We start from the raw sequence: 26,278 nt of genomic DNA, 5'->3' as shown, positions 1-26,278 counted from the left end.
TCCCTTCTCAAAATCCCTACAGCTAGTTTCCCTTCCATCCCCATAAAAATCTACAATGCATGATAATCAGAGCTATTATTAAGAAAGAGAGACCTTTGACATTTTATGGGGTATGATGTTACTAAACATCAGTCCATAGCCAAGCCTCAGAGATCCTGCTTCACAAAGTCAAGGGTCTTAGGATCTATCTCTGTTTTTTGTTTGTTTGTTTTGCCAGCTCCGGTCACGATGAGTGTCAGGTGCTGCCTGGGGTAGAAACCAGTGACTACAAAGCTGCAAAGGAAAAGGTAAGATGATGCATCCAGATATTCAAGATTTTGACAGTTGAGGATTTCCCCTCATGGTCATATAGATTCAGTATCTGGTGTCCACACTTAAATTCCAAGTTATGTAAATTTTTATAGCAGATGGAGGAAAAGATGTCTGTTCACGCCTATGTCCTAACTACTAAGCAGGGCTTCAAAACAAACTAGGTAAAGAGGAAATACCTGCATGGGTTCTTTCTTAAGATAACAAAAACATGCCTGATGGTGGGGGAAATGAAGTTATTTTCATAAAGGTTTCCAGTGATGGGAGCAAACAAAGGGTGAGAGAATTCCTTTCTACACAGGTTTCATTCTAGACCCCCCCCATCCTTAAACAGAGAATTTAAAAATAGCCCTTTCCCCTAATTCTGTTGATTCTTCTTCTTCTAAAGTCTTCCTCACCATTTAGGATCCCACAGGAAGTCAGTAAAGATAGTAGGGTGAAGTGTTCCTAGTAGTGGAACCAAGGATGGTGGAGTAAACTGGAAAAATGCTTTAAAACTCTAATTGAGACAAACCTGACTACAAAATTGTGTCTGTGCTATGATTACAACTGCAAAAATTCTGTCTGCATATGGACAGGGACTAAAAGGGAGCATGAAAAAAATGTAAACAGTTTGGTTTGTAGGATGGCAGGATTTTGGGTGGATTTTTCTTTCTTTTATTTTGAGTTTTGTCAATGTTTTTGTAATGTTTTGTAATAAACAATACTATAAAAGAAGCAGCTGAACCTGCTGACTAATTATTGTTAGAAAGAGCAGCTTAGCATCAACTCTATCAGAGCTGAAAATGCTGCTTTTGGCATATGCGTCTTGACATCAGATAATACAGATAACATATTAACCAAGAAGTCAACTCCACTGGTCGGTAGGAGCTTTCCTCCTTCCTCCCCTGCCCTCTTCATTCCCTGCTTTCCTCCCTTTCTTTCTTCCTCCCTATGCTAACTCCTTGGGACAGACATAGGAGATTACCAGATATTGGTTCAACTGGATCCACAAGGAGGGTGTTTCGTTTAGTTGTTCTTTTATTTTACTTTAAAAAATAGTTGAAATGATTGATTGGTTATACCTGCTTTAAGAACAGCCTTGGACCAAATCATCTTCTGCAATAACATGGTCCTCAAAAGGACCTCAGTGTCCTCCAAAGAGTGTCTAAGTGTGTGATTGGATTCAAGCTCCATTTGGAAGGACATTCTGTTGTCCCTGTCACCTGCAGGAAACCCTGCAGCTTATCTTTGTGCAGAAATGGTATGGCAAGAATACAAGTTAGGTTCCTAAAAATTTGACAACAGAATGTCAGCCTCACTTCCTGCACATCTGGTGTTTAAAGCTTATGGATAATCAACAGCATAGACTATCAGCACTTCAGGCACTCGTCGGTAAATTCAATCCTGAAGCCACTTGTAACTGTGCACTTGCCAAAAACTCGCCTAGGACACATGATATTGGAGAGGAATAATTTAAAATAAATGGTCTCTCCATTCTCCTTCCAGGAACTCTGATCTCTGTTCTTGTCATTCATTGTGGTACTGGGAAGCAACATATTGGGGTTGGGTTACCTCTGTACCTGATAGAAATGCTTGCACTGGGTTAAAAATTTAGTGGTTGCAGACTTTGTGAGAATCAATACAAGAATTGTCCAGTGGAACAATGCTTTTGCATTTTTCAACAAATGTCATTGTTGAGGATGTTGTGCCTTATGTCACCTAAAATCTATTATTAAAATATATATGTGATAAATTCCTGTTGTGGAATTCACGACATGAGATTTTCTTTGCTTTTAACATGGGTTAGAGACCAGGCATTTCTCTTTGTGCCTTAGGTACCAGGGAACTCATGCTTTACCCCTAGGACTCCTCCACTGGAAGTTCCATACAGATTAGAGGAATTGATGAGCTCAGACAGCAGAGTTGGGCACAGCAGGAAGGTACCATTTGGTGTCCATTCAGTTGCTGTGTCTGTTATGGCTTAGGTTGGTACAGTCCTTCCAACTTTAATGATCTCATTAGGATTTTTTCTTCAAGAATCTGTTGTTCCTGAAGTGCTAGATTTTCATAAAGGAAGAAATGCATTTCATTTTCTATAAATATCAAAATTAATTACTCATCGTTATAACTATTCATTAAAATTCAAAATTAGATGAGAATGTTCTTCATAGGTTTTTTTAAGCCTTGAAGAGATCCATTTTATTATAGCATCTACAGCTCTACTATTTAAGGAAATTATGACATAAGGTTCATAATCAAGTTAAGCCAATACCTTTTGCCCAAATCCTAAGAAGAAATTAGTGAAAGATGGTGGATAGAACAGTAGAGTTGTTTTTGTAGGTCTGACCCCAGTATATCTAGTTGGGAAAAGACTCATTCATTCATTCATTCATTCATTCATTCTGTCATCAGTATATGAGTCTAATATAGTCCAAGGACAATTTTAGGGGCTGAGGATATATCAGTAAATGGAACAGGCAGAACTCTCTGCCTTTACAGAGTTTCAATTCTAGTGTGGTGAGGGGGAAGACAGTCAATAATAACAAAAAAAAAATGCATGGTGTGACAGTTGGTGATAAGTGCTATGGGGAAAAGTCAAGTAGGTAAGGGAGAGATAGGGGGCACAGGGTGTGAGGGTGGAATTGCTATTTTAAATAGTGTGACCAGGTGGCATCTGAGCAGAGATTGGAAGGAGAGAGCTATGTGAGTCTCTCTGGGAAAAGTTTCCGTTGAGAGGGAACAGTTTGTGCAAAACCCCAAAGCAGGCGTGTGCTTGGCGTGTTCAAAGAAAGCAAGGAGACGGATGTGGCTGAAATGGAACACAGGAAGATGGTAGTTGGGAGCCCACTGAGGGAGGAGAGAGCCAGATCATGCAGGTCATTTTAAGGGGTTTTAATGAGGCAGGGAACACATGGAGGGTTTTGAGCAGAGGAGTAATAGGATCTGATATGTTTTTAAAACATCACTTGATTGCTTTGTGCAAAATAGACAGGAGGAAGATGTGGGACTTGGTCTGTAGGAGGGAGAATGGGGAGAAGTGGTCAGATTCTGGATCTATTTTGAAGGTAGAGCCATCAGGATTGGTGATTGATAGGATAGAAGTTGTGAAAAAAAGATGAGGTTTTGGTCTGAGCAAGTATGTTAAGGAATGCAAAGGTTGGAGTTACCATATCTTAGATGAGGACCACTGTGGGAGGAAGATCAGGACTTTGGTTTTGGACAGATTAAATCTGAGTTGTTCAAGTGCTGATGGTTTGATAACATAAATCTCAACTCAAAATTAATTCTACACTTACTATTTTATATAAACAATATACTATGGTGTTATCAAATATTAATATACTTGTGGTACTACATTTTAAGAAGGACACTAGCAACAAGTTCTATATATATATATATATATATATATATATGGAGAGAGAGAGAGAGAGAGAGATATCTATACATCTATCTGCATCTGTGTCTCTTTTCATGCTTGGAGGGGTTCCTTGAAAAGATCTAGCAAATGAGTTTTCCCTCAGTGCTTACTTACAATCAGTACTCAGTCTTCCTATTCTACTGCCCAAATGAACCTTGATTTTGTTTTCTTTTATTCACACAGCCTAAAATTCAGGCCCTTCGATCACTTCCTGTACTATTGCAATAGCTTCCTCTTCGTTTCAGTTCTTTCTCTCTCTCTCACTCTCTGTACACACACACATATACAGATGTACTCACATACATCAATCTACCTATCTATAGCTATATGTCCGTATACATACATATGGCCAATTATCATTGTGGTAGCTGGATATGTAGATAATACATATTATATATCTATATTAGATAACAATATATTAATCTGGCTACTGCAATGTGTGTGTGTATATGTATGTACGTATATATACATACCTATATATGTATATATACATATATACACACACATACATATATAGGTATGTGTATGTATACATACATATGTGTATATACACACAGATATATACCTATAATATAACAAATATACATATTTACGTCTATACATTTATATATGTATATACACGCATGCATGCACACACACACACACATATACCCAGCCACCACAATGATACTCATTTTTTAAAAATTCATTTATTTATTTATTTTAGAAAGAGAGAGAGTGTGTACGAGTGGGGGAGGGGCAGAAGGAGAGGGAGAGAGGGAGAGAATCTCAAGCAGACTCCACGCTGAGCATGGAGCCCCACTTGGGGCTTGATCCCACAACCCTGAGATCATGACTTGGGCCACGCTTACCTGAATGAGCCACCTAGGCACCCTGTGATTATATATATATATATATATATATTTTTTTTGAGTAAAACTTAACAATTTGTAGTAAAATATACACACCATGAAATGCCTATTTTAATCATTTTAACTTGTATGGTTCAGTGGTATTATGTACATTCATAAAGCTATGCAACCAATGTCCAGAAGACTTTTCTTCTTGCAAAACCAAAACTTTGTACCCATTAAACATTAGCTCCCTATGCCCTTTTCCCCTACCCCCTGGCAGCCACCATTGTACTTTCTGTGACTATGAATCTGACTGCTCTAGAGACCTCATATGAATGGAATCATACAGTATTTGTCCTTTTGTGACAGGCTTACCTCACTTAACATAACATCCTCAAAGTTCATCCATGTTGTAGCATGTGTCAGCATTCCTGTCCTTTTTAAGGCTGACTAACATTCCATTGTATGTATATACCATATCCTGTTTAGCCATTCATACATCAATGGAACCACAGTGATATTTATTATATATTAATCCCCTTGGAACCTTATAGTAACTTGTCCCCATTACTCTCGGGAGAAACCTAAAAGAATTTACTATGGTTTATCACACCCTGCCCCCTAACCCAGCAGCCTTCATTCTATTTCTCTCTCTCTACACGCTTCCCTTCAGTCATGCTACCTGACCTTAGCACAATTCCTTTCACATCTGGATTTTCTGCCCAGCTTCTTCCTCTGCTTACAATGCCATTTTTTTTTTTTCAGAACAAGCCCAGCTTGTACCTCAGGACTCAGCTTAAGACATCTGCTCCTCCAAGAAGATGTCCCCTTCTGGTCCAGTCTGGGATAGGTGTACAAATAGTGCTTCTAGAATCCCCTGGACTTCTCTCTACCATTGCATTTGTCACACTTAGAGCAAAGACAATGTCTTCTTTCCCATTTCATTCATGGGGCCCAACACATTCTGAGTGCACAATACAGTGTTCCCCCCTCCTATCCAGTGTCACTGTCCACAGATTCGGTTGACCCTTCCATGGTCAGCGGTCCACGGTGACTACAGAGGTAGGGAAGCAGATGCTCCCTCTTCCGACGTAGTGTGATGTCACCTCACACAATGATACAATGCCCATGTCATTCTCCTCATCTCACCGTGAGGACATTTTATTATTTCCCACACTCAAAGAAGGGTGAGTACCATGCAGTGAGATATTTGGAGAGGCAGACCACATTCACATAACTTTCATTACACTATATTGTTATAAGTATTCTATTTTACTATTACTATTTACTATTACTATTGTTAATCTCCTCCTGTGCCTAATTTACAAATTAAACTTTTAATCATAGGTACGTGTGTGTGTATATACATGTATCTATCTAGTTCCAGACTCGGGGATTTGAGCATCCATGGGGGATCTCTGAACAAATCCCCTAATAAGGGGGAAATGCACTTTTTTGTTGAACGGATAGATAGCGATGTACAAGTACCTGGAGTCTTGGAGGAGGTGGGCGTGGAGGCAGTGGGCCACGCAAGGGACTAATTCCAGACCCCTGAATGTGAAGGGGAAGCCTGTGCAGCTCTTGGAGTGCTGAGTCCCTCCCTGTCCCCAACATCACTCAGTGAGACACTTTATGCATGCAATATGGTGACCCAAGCTGTGCCGAGACTCGAGACTCGAGAGTCACATTCCCTAGCCCTCAGCTTTTAACCCTCCTGGTAGGAGTTTAGGTACTTTCAGCCCAGTGTTAAACTTGTGCTCTTTTGGTAAATGATGCTTAAACCCTTCCCTTCTCAAATCTCTTCCCCACTATGAACTTGGAAATAAATTCATATGTTTAGGTCACTTAAACAAAAATGAGACTTTATTCTGTGAAGTAAGTGTTTAGTTTGTAAAAGGATCAATGGGCTATTTTGGATCAAATAACTGTGTTTTCTTTAGCCATTTAAAATGGTCTATTTTCATTTTTTAAGCCACTGCCTTGTGAAAGGACCTAAGAATATCCCCAACTTAGTGTTAGATCCCGTAATTACATTTTCTCATTTTGAAAGCAGTTATGCAGTCCTTACAATAGAGTCAACGCAGCTAAAAATAAACTCCAGGCAGTTCATATTAACTGGGTAATAATAACAGGCAACAAGGAGGCTCGGTGTCCAAATATGATGAAAACAGGAAGTTCATTACACAAGCTGTTCTTTCCTGATAGATCTGAATTCTTAAAGCCTTAACTCAAAAATAATCCCTTCAGGTTATAAATAAAAGCAGAGAATTGTCTCTTACTTGTGGCTTAATGGAGATAACACTGTAGCTAAATAAATCCACACAGTTATGGATTGAACGTAAGGCCAGAACGTCTGTTTCGGAAGAGGAAGGAATATGTTTATGGAGACCCCTCTCCCACAGAGGCACTGGACCCATGTGCTCAGGGGCTTACCTTTTCTCACCCTGGGCATAAGTTGCCAAGGAGATGATGCTTCACTTTGGTATGATGGTAGGAAAGCAGAAAGCCTTCAGGTGTGGAAAGGATTTTTATTTTTCCCTGGGGAGAAAACGGATGAAACAGAACAACCTCAGCTCCAAGTGTCTGCCAAGTAGTGTAAATTTCAGTCCCGGGTTTTCACAGCGTAAAGTGGAAATGATACCCAACTCCCTTTCTCTAGTGAGTGTCACTGGTAGTAAAGATCCAGATTATCTTGACTAAAGCAAGGTGAGCATGGAGGGAAAATTTAACTTATGTAACTGGGATGAACTCCACCATCTCACCTCTTGAAACCAAATCCCAGGCCCCCAGGGTGTTACTGGGAAGTATGATGAGGAATCCATGACTATGCTCCATCCATTCCTCTTTGAGAATCTCTCACTAGTTGTTTTTTTTTTTTTCCAGCTTTTTATTTAATTTCCAGTTAGTTAACATAACAGCGCAGAATTGATTTCAGGTGTACATCTAGGTTCTTTCCATAGTTTGGCTATTGTGGACATTGGGATTCAAGCAGAATTTAGTGATGCATCATGTACACACAACACCCAGTGCTCATCCCAACAAGTGCCCTCCTTAACCCCATCCCCCATCTAGCCCATCCCCCACCCATCTCCCTCCATCACTAGTTGTTTCAGCAGCCACCAGGAGGGTCACGCAGGTTCACACAGTATCCCATCCTGATTTCCTATAATATGGTAGAGACCAGGCTGAAAGCATTGAGATGGGGAAGGGTATGGGGTAACGAGCAGGTGCCGGCCATAGAGTGGAAAGTGCACCCTGACCTTGTTCCACAGAGGTGGTTTTCGCTCCAGAGGCTGGGTCGGTGATGTCTGCTGGGTTTCTCTGGAACAAAAGAGCGCATCTGGGGGGTGCTCACCTTGTGAATGTCCACAAATCCGCCACCTAATTCTTGATCTACTCCTATGTGGGCTGCACTCACCCTTCAAGGGACCTTTGTTTCTTTCACCACATAGCAAACCTAGGACTATGTCCCAGGAAGGGGGTTTGTGCCACTTTTGAAGAGATGAGGGAGAGGGCCAGTCACTGTGAGCGTCAGGAGGGCCATACTTACAAGGCCTCTGTTTAAGAACAGCCTCAAATTTAGACTTGGTGTTATTTCAAAATGGGGTTAACATAGCCAAAGACATACAGTGATCTACTAAACACACACACACACACACACACACACACACACACACCCAAAAAGTCAATACATATGACTTCAAGATTGTGTTCTATGACCAGCTCGTGTTAGCTGTTGGGCACTATAAATAGTATATTTTATAAACCTGTGGATCGCACAATAACATTGCACTATATATATTTATTGAGTACACACATTTAAAATATGTCAATTTTTATAATGCTGTTTTGACTTTTTTTTTTTCATTTTCTAAAATATCGTTGCTCTGGCCTCTGAGAGGCCCTGACCATAGACCACCTCCCTCTCTGATGCCACTCGTGGGGAGGGGTGGAGACTTCTTTGAGAGAAGGAGGGAGATTTACAGAGATGCTCCTTCAAAGTACACAAATGCTGTGGTTCTTCAACTTACATGCGAAACAAAATCTCCTAGGAAGCTTGTTAGAAATGACACATGACGCACTGAGAATTTCTGGCTCTGACCCAAACTCTTGTCACAGGGGACTGGGACTACTTTTTGAAAGGCCCTGTAACAGGTTGTAGAGGGAGCTGTTGGGGGAAGGTCAAAGTGTAAAAGAGGTGCCTTTGGGAAATAAATAATGACACCCTCTGGGAGCAGTGAAGATTCTACCAGAGAGAGGGGTTTATCCCACTAGGATCATTAACGACACAGAGCAAAGGACCTGGTAGCTGGGAAAGCAGAGGGTAGACAGAGACAGCCATCAAGGATGTAGAGAAAAAGGAACCCTCATGCACTATTGGTGGGAATGCAAACTGGTGCAGCCACTGTGGAAAACAGTATGGATTCTCCTCAGAAATTAAAAAAAAAGATTATTGATGATTTGGTAATTTCACTACTGGATGTTTATCCAAAGAAAACAAAAACACTAATTTGAAAAGCTATATGGACCCCTACATTTATTGCAGTGTTGTTATTTACAATAGCCAAGATATGGAATTAGCACAAGTGTCCATTGATAGATGAATGATAAAGAAGCTGTGGTATATATAAACAAAGGAATATTACTCAGCTATAAACAAGAATGAAATCTTGCCATTTGCAATGACACAGGTGGACCTAGAAGGTAAAATGCTAAATGAAATAAGTCAGTCAGAGAAGGACAAAAATACCATATGATATCACTCATATGTGGAATTTAAGAAACAAAACAAAGGAACAAGTCAAAAAGAGACAAATAAACAGACTCTTAATTATAGAGGGCAAATTATTGGTTACCAGAGGGGGTGGGGGGTGGGCTAAATAGGTAATGGGGGTTAAAGAGTGCACTTATCATGATGAATATGGAATGGTTGAATTATGACATTGTACACCTGAAATTAATATAATACTAATATAACACTGTACATTAATTATATTATATTTTATTTATTTATTTTTAAAGATTTTATTTATTTATTTGACAGATGGAGATCACAAGTAGGCAGAGAAGCAGGCAGAGAGAGAGAGAGGAGGAAGCAGGCTCCCCGCTGAGCAGAAAGCCCGATGCGGGACTCGATCCCAGGACCCTGAGATCATGACCTAAGCCAAAGGCAGAGGCTTAACCCACTGAGCCACCCAGGCGCCCCATTAATTATATTTTAATTAAAATAAACAAACAAACACACAGAGCCAGGGACCTGGTGGTTGAGAGAGCAGAGGGTAGGAGGGAGAGCTGTCAAGCCTGGCTTCAGAAAGCACGGAGCACACTGGGGAAATGTTCACATGGGCAGACATGAAGGTGGGCAGTTATGCTGGAAGGGCAGGAGACATCGGCAGCTTCTGGGGGACCTTGCTGGAGGGAAGTGGTGAGAAGACCTCAGGATAAAGCAGGCATATTCTAGAGAGGTCAGAAATCCAGGAAGCTGAGGAAGTATGAGGGGCTCTGTAGGCCTTGGTATAGGAAGAAGCCCAGAGCCAACTACTCCCCCAACTCACAGCAATCAAGCTAGAATACTCCCTTGAGGTCATTTAGCTAATATATACATTGACTTTCTATGATATTTTTTAAAAAGATTTTATATATTTATTTGACAGAGATCACAAGTAGGCAGAGAGGCAGGCAAAAAGAGAGGAGGAAGCAGGCTCCCTGCTGAGCAGAGAGCCCAACTCGGGGCTTGATCCCAGGGCTCTGGGATCATGACCCGAGCTGAAGGCAGAGGCTTTAACCCACTGAGCCACCCAGGCGCCCCTTTTTATGACATTTTTGATCAAATCATCTGTTTGGAAGGGTAAGAGGAGTATTAAAGGAATTTGGGATACAGAAGGAATGTGTTCTAAGCTGTGGATAAGGACAGGTTTTCCTAGATTTTTGAGTTATGATTTGAGCTAAGCAGTGTGACATTCTTTCATAGATCAACCTGTGCCTCTCATACCATCAATACTTCTTGCCTCAGGGTCAATTTTATACATTTAAAAATTATAGGTTAAACGTCTCAGCTTCATTTCCATGGTCCATGTGTTACAAATCAAAATTCTTTTCTGTTTTTGTCCATTCCAAGAACCTACCACAAAAGCCTTTCTATGAGTAATGAGAGAAATATATCCACTCTTTATATGATTAAATAGTTACAGTATTTCTTTCATTTTAAATATCAATGATCTCTGTTACAGTAGTTTTTCTTAACTTTAAGTTTCAGTTCCTTAATTTTCACTAATGATAGCAACCGTGCTCCATATTTTGGAGTTATCTGCCTAGCAACTTGACTATGAGCTGTTTGAGCTAAGAGTGCAATTCTCAAGCTTTCTGGATTGCAAAGCTCTATTGTTTCTAGACTTCCACATATTATCCATTTTTTTTTCTAGTGGAACAACATTAATAGATTACATAAAAAATCATAACAACTCAACTTCTATTTTGCTTCTGTTGTGGCCATCACAGGTAATGGTTCCCAAGCTGTAAAAAATAGAACAAATAGTGTTAATAGGGCTCTGAAATCAAAGGTAATTGTTGGATGTGTATGCATGTTCGTGTGGGTTGTGTATAGGAAGTCAAAAGATAGGCTACGTATAATTCAATAAATTTATTTCATGCCTAATATCTGCCAGACACTGTTGGATACAGAGGTACAAAACAATGCTCCCATTCTCAGGGAATTTACATTCTCATGGTGATAGTAGGACAATGAAGAGACTGACAGGAAGTGGGACATGTGTGCTGTTTTATCATAGGGCAATTAGAAGAGACTTATATAATAAGTGACACTTGACCCAAGACTTAAAAGAAGTGATGATGCCTCATGGATACCTGGGGGGAGAGATTTTCTGGTATAGGAAAATCTCCTTGAGAGAGGAGATCACACAGCATTTGGAGGTAGGGAATGGATAAAGGGGAGAGGGAAAGGGAGCATGTGAGAAAGTTAGCTGGGGAAGACCATAGAGGGTCTTTTAGGTTAAGGTAAAGACTTTGGTTCTTTTTTTTTTTTTTTTTTCTTGGTGAGATGGGAAACCAATGGAGAGTCTTGAGCAAAGGAGTGATGTGAACGTTTTAATAAGATCACCGTGGCTGCTGCAAGGAGAGTAAGTTAGGCTGAGTTCCCTACAAGTGGAGCTTGCGACGGTCGTGCCTATGATTTCTGAAGAAGCTGGTGAAGGAAGCAGGGTCGAAGTGAAGAAGGAGAATGGCAAGAAAATGGTTTGGGTGTTGTGAAGCTTCCGTCTGATCCTATGGGGAGCTCTGGAGTATAAATTTCACTGTTGAATTTTCCTCACCTGAGGCAAGGCAGAGGTGCTTTTTACTTTCATCCTAGTTATTGGCTAAAAACTCTGAGGAGAGGGATGGAGAGTATAAATGCCAGGCACCTCCGGGTGGAGTGGCTGCTGTTGCTGAAGGGCAGTTCTCATGGATGTTCTCACAACCGCTGAGGAAATGGCTCACCAACCACACCGAGAGAAGGGATTTCAGGGGGCCTGAATGAACATACCAACAGCATCTTCTAGATGGAGTAAGGATGGAAATAGAGACACCCATTAGGAGACTAATGCCACAGAAGAAAGATGGAGGTGGCTTGGACTAGAATATAATAGGAGAGGTGTTGAGAAGTGGTTGGATTCTAGAAAACTGTGGAAGGCAGGGCCCATAGGACTTGCTATAGTTTGCTTACAGAATGTGAAAGAAGGGAAAGAATCAAGACAAATTCTAGGGTTTGTGGCCTACTCATGTGTGGAGAAGGGGAAGACTGTGGAAGGAGCAAGTTTGGGACTGGGGTAACAATTAGAAGCTCCATTTGATACATACTAAATCAGAAACACTTCATAGTTGCCCAAATGAAGATGTCACAGAGGCAGATGACCAAAGAATCTGAAGCTGTGAAAATATGTTTCAGTTCCTCGGTTCAGATGACCAACTGCCCATGATTTTAAAGGAATGTGCATCTGTGTTTGAGGTAGCACTGCTGGAAACTTTTACTGGGGTCCTGAGAATAGATGAGTAAGTGAGTGAGAAAGCCATAGTTGATAAACCTTGAGAAGGTTGAAAGGGGAATATTAGACACGATAGACCAGTAAGCTTAATGAGAAGTGTAGGCCCCATTTCTAAAATAGACAATTAAACATGATTTTTAAGTAATTTAGCAAAAGTTGTAGTGCTTTAGAGATAACATGGATTCACAAAGAACACATCAGACCATGTTAGCCTCATTTCCATAATGACATTCTAGGCGCATAGGTTTGGGGGATACCGAAGTCTAAGTATATCCTGATTTTTTATACAGTATTTGTTAAATTTCTTTATTATATCCTTCTGACGGAATGAAGAAATGTGGGCCAGAATCTAGAGTAGTTATGTAGCTTTCTGAGAGGCCAAGCAACACGAGCAAAGAAGGGCCAACACTTAGATTTTTTTTTTAATGGCCAATCAAGTTTTTTTTTTTTTTTTTTTTTTTTTTTTATCACCAAGCCCTTTGCTGGTGACGAATTTTTTTTTTTAAAGATTTTATTTATTTATTTGACAGACAGAGATCACAAGAGAGAGAGGAAAGGAAGCAGGCTCCCTGCCGAGCAGAGAGCCTGATGGCGGGGCTAAATCTCAGGATCCTGGGATCATGACCCCAGCCGAAGGCAGAAGCTTCAACCTAGTGAGCCACCCAGACGCCCCACTGGTGATAATTTTTATCAACAACTTAAATGAAGAGCTAGAAAGCATGTCATCAGATTTGAAGATGACAAAAACTGAGGGGGGCGGGAAAGCTAGTAGAGCGAATTATAGAATGGAAGTTGAAAAGGAGAAGCCCGAATTCACATTCTGAAATTTAATAGTGATGGATGCAAAATAAAGCAAAATATCCCATTTTACAGGTTGTGAGAGGTCTCTCTTGACAGAAATGAGTAGCATTAACAAATTTTTATAAAGTGGTTTATTTTTCATTAAGTCACGTGTGGCATTAAGTTAAGAGTGCAGGCTTTGGAGCCATCTGCCTGGGTTAGAATCCTGGCTCTGCTACTTACTGGCTATATGATCTAGAGTATGTTTTTTAAAGTCTGTGTTTTCTCTTCCTTCCCTGGGAGATGAGAATGATAATGTCAGTTCTAGCTAATATTGTCGGAATAATTGTAAGAATTAAACACATGGGATGTACTTAGAACAATGCCTGGGACATAATAAGTATTCAATAGAAAACGATTATAACAGGTTCAACAGTGCGATCTGCTTGCTGCAAAGGTAAAACAATCTCTGAATACAATAATAGAAACGAGGTGTCAAGATCAAAGGAATCTCATAGCCTACTGTACTCCTTTACTGCTGGGATTTGGTTCAGTTAGGGTGTCCCTCATTTAAAAAGTGTCTTCAATCTGTGGGCAATCGAGAGCTGAAGGTGATGAAGGGTGTGGAGTCAAGCCAAGTGAAGAAAAGTGGAAAGGGCTGGAAGAGAGAATATGACTTCCTTTGCAGAAAGACTTGAGAGCTGAAATAAAGCTTTCTTGAAAAATCTGAAGGGCTGTCATGCGGGAAAGGAATTAGACAGAGTCTCTGTTGCTCTGGAGACAGAACCCGGAGCAGAAAGTAGGAAGAACAGGGGATGACGTGGGGGCGCAGGAGTGTGTTAACTTTCTGTTATGGGCGAAGAATTTCTGTTCTAGACCCGCCTCTAAATCACTATGTGGTGTTAAAGTCTCTCCACGCTGTAGGCCTCAATTTCATAATCTGTGAAATCAGAATTTAGATGAGATGTGCTCTGAAGTGGAATTTAGAGTTGGTCTGTCAGTGGGCCGTCTTCCTTTTTTTTTTTTTTTTAAGATTTTATTCATTTATTTGACAGACAGAGATCACAAGCCGCAGAGAGGCAGGCAGAGAGAGAGGAGGAAGCAGGCTCCCCACCAAGCAGAGAGCTCGATGTGGGGCTTGATCCCAATACCCTGGGACCATGACCTGAGCCGAAGGCAGAGGCCTTAACCCACTGAGCCGCCCAGGTGCTCCAGTGGGCTGTCTTCCTACGCATTGGGTTTCCTGTCATTGGAAATGTTTAAGTAGACGGCCATGAGACATATCAGTGTAGACATTATTTTATTTGACTTGGCATTTGATCTAAATGACATCTAAGATCTCTTTCAATTCTAAGATTCCAAGAAAATATTTTTGTGTGCATTTGGATGGCCTATCCATCCCCGTCCTCACCCCTTAGCCCTACTTTCTTTCTTTTTCTTTTTTTTAAGATTTTATTTATTTATTTGACAGACAGATCACAAGTAGGCAGAGAGGCAGGCAGAGAGAGAGGAAGCTCAGAGCTCCCCGCTGAGCAGAAAGCCCAATGCGGGGCTCCATCCCAGGACCATCATGACCTCAGCCAAAGACAGAGGCCTCAACCCACTGAACCACCCAGGCACCCCAGCTCTACTTTCTTGTTGGAGATATAGACTCTTCAATGATTGTGTAAGAGCTCGTTACAGTCTCTATTGATTAGACTGAGCTGTGATTTCTCGTTCTCATTCTCAGGGGCATAAAGCTCCCAGAGAATTGAATGACCTCAGGAAAGAGCTCTCTGTACTAATTTCCTTGGTACCTAAAGTGTCACAGCAGAGTTTCTAGCGTTAGCGTGCAATTGTTGCTCCCACTCTTTGTCTTGAAAGTGAAAAAGTGAAAAGTACCTATAAACGACTGACTCTATATTACACAGCCCACAGCCGCTCCCTGGGTTCCAGGCTGTGGATGGAGAATCTGGTGCTGGTGGAGGCTGGGATACAGGCTTGGGGGTGAGTGCCGCAGGAGGGGGAGGGGCGGCTGGAAGGCAGCCAGGAGCAGCAGAGCTGTGGGACACTGTCATCTGTTGCCTGCAGCTGCCAGGCTGACTTCACTCCTTCTAAAACAAATATTTATTGACCACTTATCATGTGGAGGACACTCTACTAGGCACTCTGAGAGACACCCAGGAATGGGATGCATTTGCCCCTTCTGGCAAGGGGTTTCTAGTCTATTTGGAAGGTAATTACCAGCTGGCAGCAAACACTTTGCAAAATACTTCATTGTTTGCGAAGTGCCTTTAGACAAATCATTCTTCCAGCAGCCTGTGGGATTAGGTCCTTCAAGAACCCTCACAGCAGCCTGTGAGGTACTGTTATTCCCACTTTTCAGACAGGAAACTGCGGCTCTGGAATTTAATCAGTTTACCCAGCTGTGTTGTCTGGTGTGGCCTTGCTGTTGCTGAAGTAGACTTAGGCATGTCTTCTGACTCCGTTTCCAGTACTCTTTCCACTCCACCCCACTAACAAGAAAAGTTGAAAACCATCATGTAGCCTATAGTATATCATCAAGGGAATTGTACAGATAATATGTATTATAGGAATTCAGGACTGCAGATCACCGTGTCTAGTTACAGAAGGGAGGTGAGTGAGGCTCTGGACATGAGTTAGAACATGTTAGTGATTAAATTAATAGTGATCCAAGCAGACATGGTTCTTGCCATCTGAGAGTTTATAGACCAGTAAGGGAATCAGACATTCATTAAATAATCACATAGAGATTAATTACAAACTAGGATAATACTATGAAGAAAAAGTACAAGATGATATGAGAATGTATAACAGGATGGAATCTGATCTAGTTTGAGTAGATAGAAGTCAGGGAGATTTTCTATGCAAAAAAAAAAAAAAAAAAAAAATTAACCTGAGGGTGACTAGGATTGAGCTATGCCAAGGGAAGCAAGGAAGAGGAGAAAAGCATTCCAGGCAATGGGTAGCAGGGAGCATGCATTCAAAAAAGTGAAAGTTGACGAGTAGAGGGTGCTGACTTGAGACCGAACGGAAAGGCAGGGGCCAGATAATACTGAGTTCTTTGTTTTCATTTTGAGAACAATAAGAAGACACTGGAATAGTCTTAACCTGGACTCGACATGTTTAGTTTACATCTTGAAATGGCTACTCTTGCTGTTATGTGAATAGATGGAGGGTGCACCCTCAGGGAAACTGGGAAGAGTCTATTGCAGCAGTCCAAGAGGGATCTTTGCATATTGGACAATGGAGAGGGTAGTGGAGAGAGAAAATTATGAGAGAAGATTTACCAGGACTTGAGGACTGGTAGGATGTGGCTGAAGAAAGGAGAAAAAGCAATCAATAATCAAGATTTTGGATATGGGAGTCTTGCAGCCTGGAAGAACTTTTAAGGGACATTATAGAAAGTGGGGGCGAGGCTGGCTTGACATGCAGAGCTGGAGGTATGTTGGATTATCCAAGTGAAAAGTAAGCAGCAGGGCTAACATTTTTAAAAAAGACAAAGGAACTGTAGTTGTAAGATTGGGACCTATCAATAAAGCCATGGTGGTTAAGATGTGAATGGAGGAATCTGCAAGTGGGGGAATAGTGAAGAAAAATAATGAGGTTCAGGAGTGGTGTAGAACAAGCACTGTACAGACCAGAACCACTGGATCAGGTGAGTGGATAAAGTAGGGTGCACCTAGCAAAGAGGTGGTCACAGAAATAGAAGGGGATCATTATAAGAAAATCAAACATGTAACCACTAAACATAGTTCTTTTTTTAATATAACTTCATATATATTTCCCTGAATTATACAACAATAGACATCCATCAGGAAGAAATTATTCTGTGGACTGCAACACTGTTGTTACATAATATGGTTGCTTTCAGAGTATGTTTGAGGATGGCTGCAAATCAAGCTTAAGGTCAGGTCCTCCCCACCCCTGCATTTACTGGTCACAGGCAGAGAAATTACATTTAGGTTGTAGTTTTTGCTAGTGAATATTGTGGTCCAGAATCAGATTCTGTAAGACCCATTCACTTGTAAATAAATAAATAGCCTCTTAAAATCATTAAGATGCTTTTGTTTCCTAAAAAAAAAAAAAAAAAAAAAAAAAAAAAAGTAATCTGCTTCTATATTTGAGAAGTCACAGTGTGTTCCTGTGACCAAAGAACACCAAACTTTCATTCTTATTCCAAATGTCTCTAAAATCTACTAACACTTGTCTCAGCATTGAATAAGCACATTAAAAATAAAGTTATCAACTTTCTCTGCTGAAACTTTTTCATCCACTTACGAGTACGCCCAAAGACTTCAGCTCTGAAGGATGGTAGCTTGGTTTGTGCCAGCTGTTATCGGGAATCACGGACCAAATTGGTTATTTTTGGCCATGAAACAAACTTGAGGCTGGCACCAATGCCTTAAAGCACTTACAAGACAAAACACTTAAGTGCGAGTCCGTTGTGTTCTCTTCTATGGAAAGTCTTCTGTGAGATCGAAGTACAGGTGGCTTCATCCAGCCAAGATTATGTTCAAAATTGAGTACTCAGACTACAAAATGGAAAAAGTTTAAGCCAACGGGTTAGGTAATTGGTTTCGGTAAATTTTCAGTGTATGGTTAGTTGAAAACATAAGGCAAGACATCCTTCTTGGGGCTCTGCCTCTATGCACAGAGGGGGTGGGTGTGAAGAATCAGTCCCTGATGACCACCTTTATGTGGTTTTGTATCTGGTAAGTCAGCTCTGGGTCACTGTCCCACAGCAGGGTGGCAGGGCTCCTGTTCTTCTTATAGTGCCCCTTAGGTGTGTCTCATCCTGTTTTCAGAGTTTCTTCTGAAATGCTACCTTTTTTTCACTCTTCCAGGATCTGAGGCCACCATTTCAGCTGGATAGGGGTGACCACTCCTCTAACCTAAGTGTAGGAGCTTTATGGAAGTATAGAAAGAATCAAACTTTATGTATATCAAAAGAAGGTGCAAAGCCAGGAAAAGTTTACATTTTTATCAATTAGGTGTAGGGAGGTACCACCTGAAATCTAAACCTGTAGCAATGTTTATTAACCTTTTTAAAAAACTGAGGTATAATTTGTGTCCAGTGAAATGCTCAGATCTTCCATCAGTTTTGACAACTGCATATCAAGCCATAAATTTCTTCATCAATCTAGAATGCTCCCTGCTGCATCTTTCTGGTCAGTCCCCAAACTCATCCATCAACTACTGCTCTGCTTTCTATCCCTATCACTTAGTTTTGTTTATTCTTGAATTTCTTATAAGTGGAATCATATGGTCTGTGTTCTTTTGTGTTTTGTTTCTTTCACTGAGGATAATATTTTTGAGATTCATTCATAGAGCATATCAGTAGTTCATTCCTTTTTATTAATGAGTACCATTCAATCTTTGAATGTACTACAGTCTTTAAAAACTCCATTCTACTGTTGACGTACATTTGGATTATTTCCAGTTTTTGGCTACTATGAATAAAACTGCTGTGAACATTCTTATATAAAGCTTTATGTAAACACACATTTTCATTTCTCCTAGGAAAATATCTATAAATAGAATTTCTGGGTCACAGGGTAGATGTATGTTTAACTATTTAAGAAACTGCTAAACAGTTTCCCAAAGTAGTTGTATCATTTTATACTCCCACCAGAACCAAAGAAAATTTGGGTTTCTTCACATCCTCTCCAATGTTTGTGTTGTTAGTATTTTTTCAGTTACAGGTATGTATGTGTGTGTGTGTGTGTGTGTGTGTGTGTGTGTATTTTATGTAGTGGTATGTTATTGTATTTTACTTTGTATTAACCTGCTGACTAGTGATGTTGAATACTTTTACATGTGTTTATTGGTCATTTGCATATCTTCTTTTGTGAGCTGTTTAAGTCTTATGCCCATTTAAAAATTTTGGTTCCTTGTATTATGGACTTTCAGGATTTTTTTTGTATGTTCTGAACACAATGTATTTGTCAGATATATGAATTGTGATTATTTTTTTCCAGGCTATGGCTTGCTTATTTATTTTCTTGATGGTGTCTTTTGATGAGCATTTTATAGTTTGGTACAGTACAATTTATTAATGTTTTTCTTTATGGTTCATACTTTATCTGTCTTGAAAAAGTTTTGCCTACTATAAGGCCATAAAGATTTTCTCCTATGATTTTTTACTCCTAATAACTTAACTGTTTAACCTTTATATTATACATTTAAGTTCAAAAGTCATTTGACTAGATGTGAATGGGCATATTTCTGGGCTCTTTATTTTGCTTTTTAATTTTAATTTTAATTTTTATTTATTTATTTATTTTTTAATTTTTTAAAGATTTTATTTATTTATTTGACAGAGATCACAAGCAGGTAGAGAGGCAGGCAGAGAGAGAGAGAGGAGGAAGCAGGCTCCCCGCTGAGCAGAGAGCCCGACGTGGGACTTGATCCCAGGACCCTGAGATCATGACCTGAGCCGAAGGCAGAGGCTTAACCCTCTGAGCCACCCAGGCGCCCAAGGGCTCTTTATTTTGTTTCCAGACCTGGTTTCTAAGTGTTGGTAATGATTTTGAATAGGAATGGATCGAGAGTCTTGGGTTTCTAGAGGTTTATAAATTAGTGCAGGAGTCCCATAGTAAGCATCCTTGACCGCCTGAAGATTTTTGTGCATGTGTTCAGTGATTCCACAATCATTTATAAGATTCTCATGTGGGTACTCTATGGAACGTGGTTACAAAGAGCCACAGTGTTGATGTGTTTGGCTTTTACTTCTGCTTGTAGAAACATCTTTCAAGAATGAATGAGTTCAGGTAAGAATTAGCTGATATGATAGAAGAAGCAGAGGGAGTAGATAAGAGTCTAGAAATGTAGGGCCTGTCAGGGTTGGAGAAACCAACTATTCCTGAAACTAAATAAATGATTGCCTTTTTAGTCAAGCCTATTATTTCAAATAGTTTGTAGTGTAGTTGTCACAAGCTGAGAGAGCTGAAAGATATCCCATGCTTGACCTTCTGCAACTCGTTAAACATTTTAGCTGAATGATTCTTAACCACTTCCGTAGCACCCAGGATCTCTTCCTTCACTGCCCTGGCTTTGATGAGCTAGTGCTCCTGTCCTGGCCTTTCTTGGAAAGGCCCATCCTTCCTTAGAATTTAGGTTAATACGCTGTCCTATAATAGTAGTTCTCTGACGGTTCAAGAGAAGTTATGATTTGTAGTCCACCCAGCTTTTTATTGTTAGGTTTGTACCAAGCTCTTTCCAGCTTTTTGTACTCTAAATGGAAACAGAATTCCCAAGAGGGTGATTTATAAAGACATTTTTCACTTAGTAAAATATCTTTTGTAATATTCCTTGGAATCACAATCCCTATTACCATTCCAATCCCTATTACCACTCCAATCTGTTTCTTTATTGGATTCTACTCATCTGCCTCCAAACTTGTAGACCACAGCTCCAGGAGGGTATGACTTGGCATTTACTTCTATTCCCAGCAATTTGCACCGATTCTGGAATGAATAAAGGACCCTGTTTGTTGATTAAGTGATGAATGGAATGCCTTGACCAATCTCACCTGACAAATGCCTGTGAAGACCAAAAGCAATGTCACCTCCTCTGAGAAAACGCTCATGAGTTCCCTTAGAAAGAGTTAGCTGCTCCTTTTCTGTGTCTCCTTCCTACCTTATACCTTTCTCCACTGGCATGGTGTATGATGACGATTTTTATATCTTTTCGTCTAGATTGTGAGTTTGTTCAGAGCAGGGACCTATTCTTCCTATTTTATATCTCCAGGTACCTACAATGATGTGTGGCACATATAATTATGACTCCGTTTGTTAAATGGATACATCAAAATGAGTTTTCTAAATGAACTCTAAAATGTCTTTGTTGAGTGATTACACAAAATAGGTTTGCCATTATGCAATTTCTGTTTACAAAAACAATGGCATAAGGAAATGCACTTGTTGTAGCCTGTGTGTATGTGTGTATGTTTAATCTCCTAATGATGTAAGTGATCGCGGTATTTGCTTAGGGCAAAGACTGCAGCCATGCAGCACCTGTGCCACCATTTTCTCCTTGTGTGCTTATAGCAGAGAGATCATTTCAGGTCTTTTTCCTGTTGGTCCTGGGCATGAGCTCAGCACCTTCCTTCCAATAACAACTCCACCAATGGATTAGATTTGATACATGGAATAAAGATTGTTTTCTCTTCCCTAATCTAAGGGGCGCCTAGGACAGCAAGCTGGAGGTCACCCTTGATGCCCTTGTGGGATGGTACCTAGAGAGAAGATTCTAATAAGCTGCAGACACTTCGCAGATTCCTGTCTCTCAGAACTTAATCACATTTGCATTTGGCTATGCTCAGATGGTGGAAACACAAACTCCAGACTGTCAATCAACTTGGGCTTCCTTTCCAACTTTTCCCAAATCAATTTCTTTTAAAAATCTTTGAACACCAAAATTATACAACTAGTTTTTAAACAATAACAATGTTTTATACCTATATATTACATGACGGTTGGTAACCTAGAATTGTTCATCACTGCAAATCTAGTTTAGGAGTTGTTCACCAGAGTGTGTGAGAGAGTGTGTGCATACATGAGTGTGAACTGAGGAGTTTATGAGATTCGAGGAAAAAAGGGGGAAGATATTTGCTGAAAAATATTTTTTATACTGTCCAGCTTTTACCTTTAAATATCAGTAGAAAAATTTCTGAAACATAGATTTCTGGCATGTAATTTATCTTTAAAACAGAAATTAAACCTAACCAGTTATAAATTTGAGTTTCTTTCTGAATTAACCATGTTGGCATTACCCCAGCTACCTCCTTATGCTCACATGGTTGCTTCCAGACTCTATGTAGAATTTTATGCCTCTGTAGTATCAAATTTGTTAAATGGCATATTTTTATATCAGTAATTTTTATAGCATATTGTTATTCCAGACTTTTACATGCCTCTAATTTATTCTTAACTTCAATATAGCAGTATTGGCTTTTTTTCCCTAAGTTTGATGGTATGAACGCTTAATTGTGATTTAAAGTCATGTCAATACCATCACTAGTTTGTACTTTCATTTTCTATTCTTTCACAAACTTTAGATATTTGGATGGGTCCGAGAGTAAGTATTAATGCTCCTCAAGTTTCCTTTTTATATCTCCTTGAGGAACATTTTGATTTTTTTTTTTTAAATAGGACCGAGGTGAAGTATTTCTGATGACCTTGGCTTATTCATGATATTTAAATGCAGAAGTAGGAGCAGTTTGGGTTGCAAATCAAGTAGAACCTGGTACAGTTTCCTTAACTCATATTCCCTCTTCTTCGTCCCCCAGTAACAAGCGCTGATTGATCATTATCTCTCTCTTCTAGTGTCTTTTATAAAATGAGGTCATTGGGTTGCACAGTTGTCCTTAGGATAGATTTTTGTGGCAGTGTCCTTTCTCAGTTGTCTGGGTATCATGTTTCTATGGTTGACAGGATTATGGTCTAAGGTAAGATGGATGAAGAAGGCTGATGAAGTATGTTTTTGTTGCTATATAAAGCAAGGTTCCTAAGTGCAGCAATCAAGAGATTGATTTTTTTTTTTCTTGAATACTTTGCCATTGGGATGGGCTGCCACCAAGTGAATGGTGGTACCTTGGTTATGGGCCCAGAGTCCAAATAGCTTTCATAGAAGACCTGTTGAAAGCATCATTTTTCTCTCTTAATTATATCATTTTATTTTTGGCACAGACTTATGATCACATTAGTGAAAATAAAAATAAAGAAGGGAAATTAAACTAGAAATCAAGTGCCTTTTCTTTCCCCTTGCTTATATTCAGTTTGTATTCAATTATAGCCATAATTTGTATGTAGTTATAGCCATAGTTTTTGATCCATAATTTATTATTCTAATTTTAACTAATACATCAAAAAGCATGTTTCTATGTTGCCACATAGTGTAATTTGTTATGACCATTTGAACAAATATGCATTTTCATGTCAGTAGAGAGTCTTTTCAAACTGTTTATTCAATGTTGAATATATACAAACATTTGTAAATTACATATAAGCTGTAATGAATGAACATATTATCAATATGCATATGCCTATCATTCAGTTTAAGATGAAGAACATTACCATTATCTTTGAAAGTCCCTATGTGCCTTTTTCCTGTTTCATCCTTTCTTACCTCCTGAAGGTCACATGACACTATCCTAAATCTTGTGTTTATTGTGCACTTGATTTTCTTTATAATTTTATTATATGTATTTGGTTGTTTCTCTAAACACCATATGGTTTAGTAAATACTTTCTGATCTATATTGAAATGGATTCATATCGGATGCATTCCCTTGTGATTTTTTTCACCCAATGTTAAACACCTGTGTTTTTTTCCATGTCATCATGTGTTGTGTTCAATCACATGGCTTAAAGTATTCCAGTATATGATTATATTACAACTTATTGTCCATCATGAATATTTGGGCTTATTCCAGTATTATTTCCCTTTATAAATGGTAGGGCAAAAAGCATTATAATACACAATTCCTATTGTAATTATTTAAGAGTTTCTTTGCAATGTGTATCTAAGACCGACTCTTTAAATACTTAGGTAATTCCAAACTGTTTTCTCAACAGCTAAATGTAAGAATTCTGGCTGTTTTACCCCCTTGTTAATGTTTGATATTACCAGATAGCATAATTTTTGCTACTATGGTAGCTATGAAATGCTTTCTCGTTTGGTTCAAATGCATATTTTGCCAGTTAGTAATGAGACAGAAGATCTTTTCATATGGTTTATCTTCTATTGAAGAGCTTGTTAAAATCTTTTGCTTATATTTCTCTTGAGTTTTCTTTTCCTGACTGGTTTGTAGAAATTCTGGATATTAATTATTTGGGTTATATGAGTTTAATTATCTTCCCCCATTCTTTTTCTCACTATCTTTATGGCATCTAGCGGTAAACAGATAATTTTAATGAAGTCAAATGTATCAAATTTTATTTTAAAATTTGTGCCCTTTGTGTCTAAAGGAAAATTTTCTCCCTCAGGTGTTAAGGATATTCTACATTTCTTCTGAAAATGTTATAGTTCTGTCTTCCAGTTAGGCTTTAACTTACGTGGACTTGGTGTGTGATGTGAGGTAAAGGCATGTTTTCTTTTCTTTCTTTCTTTCTTTTTTTTTTTTTAAAGATTTTTTTTATTTATTTGACAGAGAGAGATCACAAGTAGACAGAGAGGCAGGCAGAGAGAGAGAGGGAAGCAGGCTCCCTGCTGAGCAGAGAGCCCCATGCAGGGCTCAGTTCCAGGACCCCGAGATCATGACCCGAGCTGAAGGCAGCGGCTTAACCCACTGAGCCCCCCAGGTGCCCTAAGGCACGTTTTCTTTATTTCTTTTTTTTTCCTTTTAAATAAGGATGACCAATTGGCTCAGCACAATTTATTTATTAAAAATTAGCTCTTTTTCCATTGGCTTGCAATACTAACCCTGTGATATACCAAGTTTCCATTTATGAGTGGGTCAATTTCTGTGCTCTATAATCTGCAGCTTTGGTTAATTTGTTTGTCATTATGCCAATTTCACATTTTCTTAATTATGTCATCTTTATTTGAAGTTTTGATATCTGGTAAACAAATCTCCTAGTTTTTCTTTAGGAATGTATTGGTTAATCTTGGTCCTTTTTTGGTCCATATAAATTTTACAAACCACTTGGCAGAATCAATTTAAAAAGCTGCTGGGATTTTATTTAGGGTATTATTGAATTTATAGATTAATTTAGGGGAAATTTATAGATTAATTCTTCTATTCCAATGAATGTGGAATATTGTTTTGTTTATCTAGGTGTTAGTGAATGCTTTTTGTAATTCTTAAAAATATTTTATCCATAGAGGATTTGCACTTTTGTTAAGTTTCTTTTTTTTTTTTTTAAAGATTTTATTTATTTATTTGACAGAGAGCGATCACAGTAGGCAGAGAGGCAGGCAGAGAGAGAGAGGAGGAAGCAGGCTCCCTGCTGAGCAGAGAGCAGATGTGGGGCTCGATCCCAGGACCCCAGGATCATGACCTGAGTGGAAGGCAGAGGCTTTAACCCACTGAGCCACCCAGGTGTCCCAGTTAAGTTTCTTTTTAATGCTACTGAAAATAGCCTATTTTAAAAAATACATATTCTAATAATCTGTTTCTTCTGTAATTGAAATATAATTTATTTTTTATAAATTGACTTTGTATACAGAAAAATATGCAAATTTTCTGATTCTTTTCACTTACCTATAAATTGTTTTGGATTTTATCATATTCAAAAGTGACAATTTCAGGTTTTTTCTAGTTGCTATATCACTAGTTTCTTTTTTTTCCTTCACCACACTGATTTGGATTTCTAGTACAATGTTTTATAAAAGTGGGGTTCGTGGGTCCTATTCCCTATGACGAAGGGAAAAATTTCAGTTTCCCTCTTAATTGTGATATTTCTGTAACTTTATATTTGTTGTTAATATCCTTTATTAAGTTAAATCTCACTTCTAATTTTAGGTCATCAAAAGTTTTTAAAAAATTATGAATGGGTATTGAATTTAAAAAGTTTTTTTTTCTTCATCTATAAGAAGAAATCACATTATTTTCTCCTTTGTTAACATGGAGAATTACATTGATTATTAGTGTTAAACTAATAATATATTCTTGGCATAAATACAGCTTGATATGGCTAGGTTATCCTTTCTATATATGGATAGTTGTTATGTGTTGTTAATTTATTAATATATTGTTTAAAATTATTGCCTCAGAATTCTTGATAGAAATTGGTCTGTGCTTTTCCTTTGTCATAGGTCCTTGTCAGGTTTTAGAATGAAGACTATGCTAGACTTATAAAATGAGAAAATGAACTGAAAAAGTATTCCCTTACTTTTTGTTCTCTGGAAGAGTTTTCATGAGTTTGGAATTATATTTTTCTTGAATGTTTGGTAGAACTTGCTCGTGAAGCC

General features: G+C 39.0%; 1 long non-coding RNA gene across 3 annotated transcripts in view; it reads left to right on the top strand.

Annotated features, from left to right (window-relative positions):
* The window catches only part of LOC309847044, a 357,532-nt gene that overhangs the window by 90,322 nt on the left and 240,932 nt on the right, over positions 1-26,278 (top strand). For all 3 annotated transcript variants that reach the window (XR_014302276.1, XR_014302277.1, XR_014302278.1), the window contains one exon: positions 218-287. This is a non-coding gene — a long non-coding RNA (uncharacterized lncRNA). The remainder of the gene's footprint in view (positions 1-217; positions 288-26,278) is intronic.

The sequence above is a fragment of the Mustela nivalis genome (genome assembly GCF_964662115.1).
Source record: "Mustela nivalis genome assembly, chromosome: 13".
In the NCBI taxonomy this organism is placed as follows: Eukaryota; Metazoa; Chordata; class Mammalia; order Carnivora; family Mustelidae; genus Mustela; species Mustela nivalis.
This window is presented reverse-complemented; position numbering and strand designations above follow the sequence as displayed.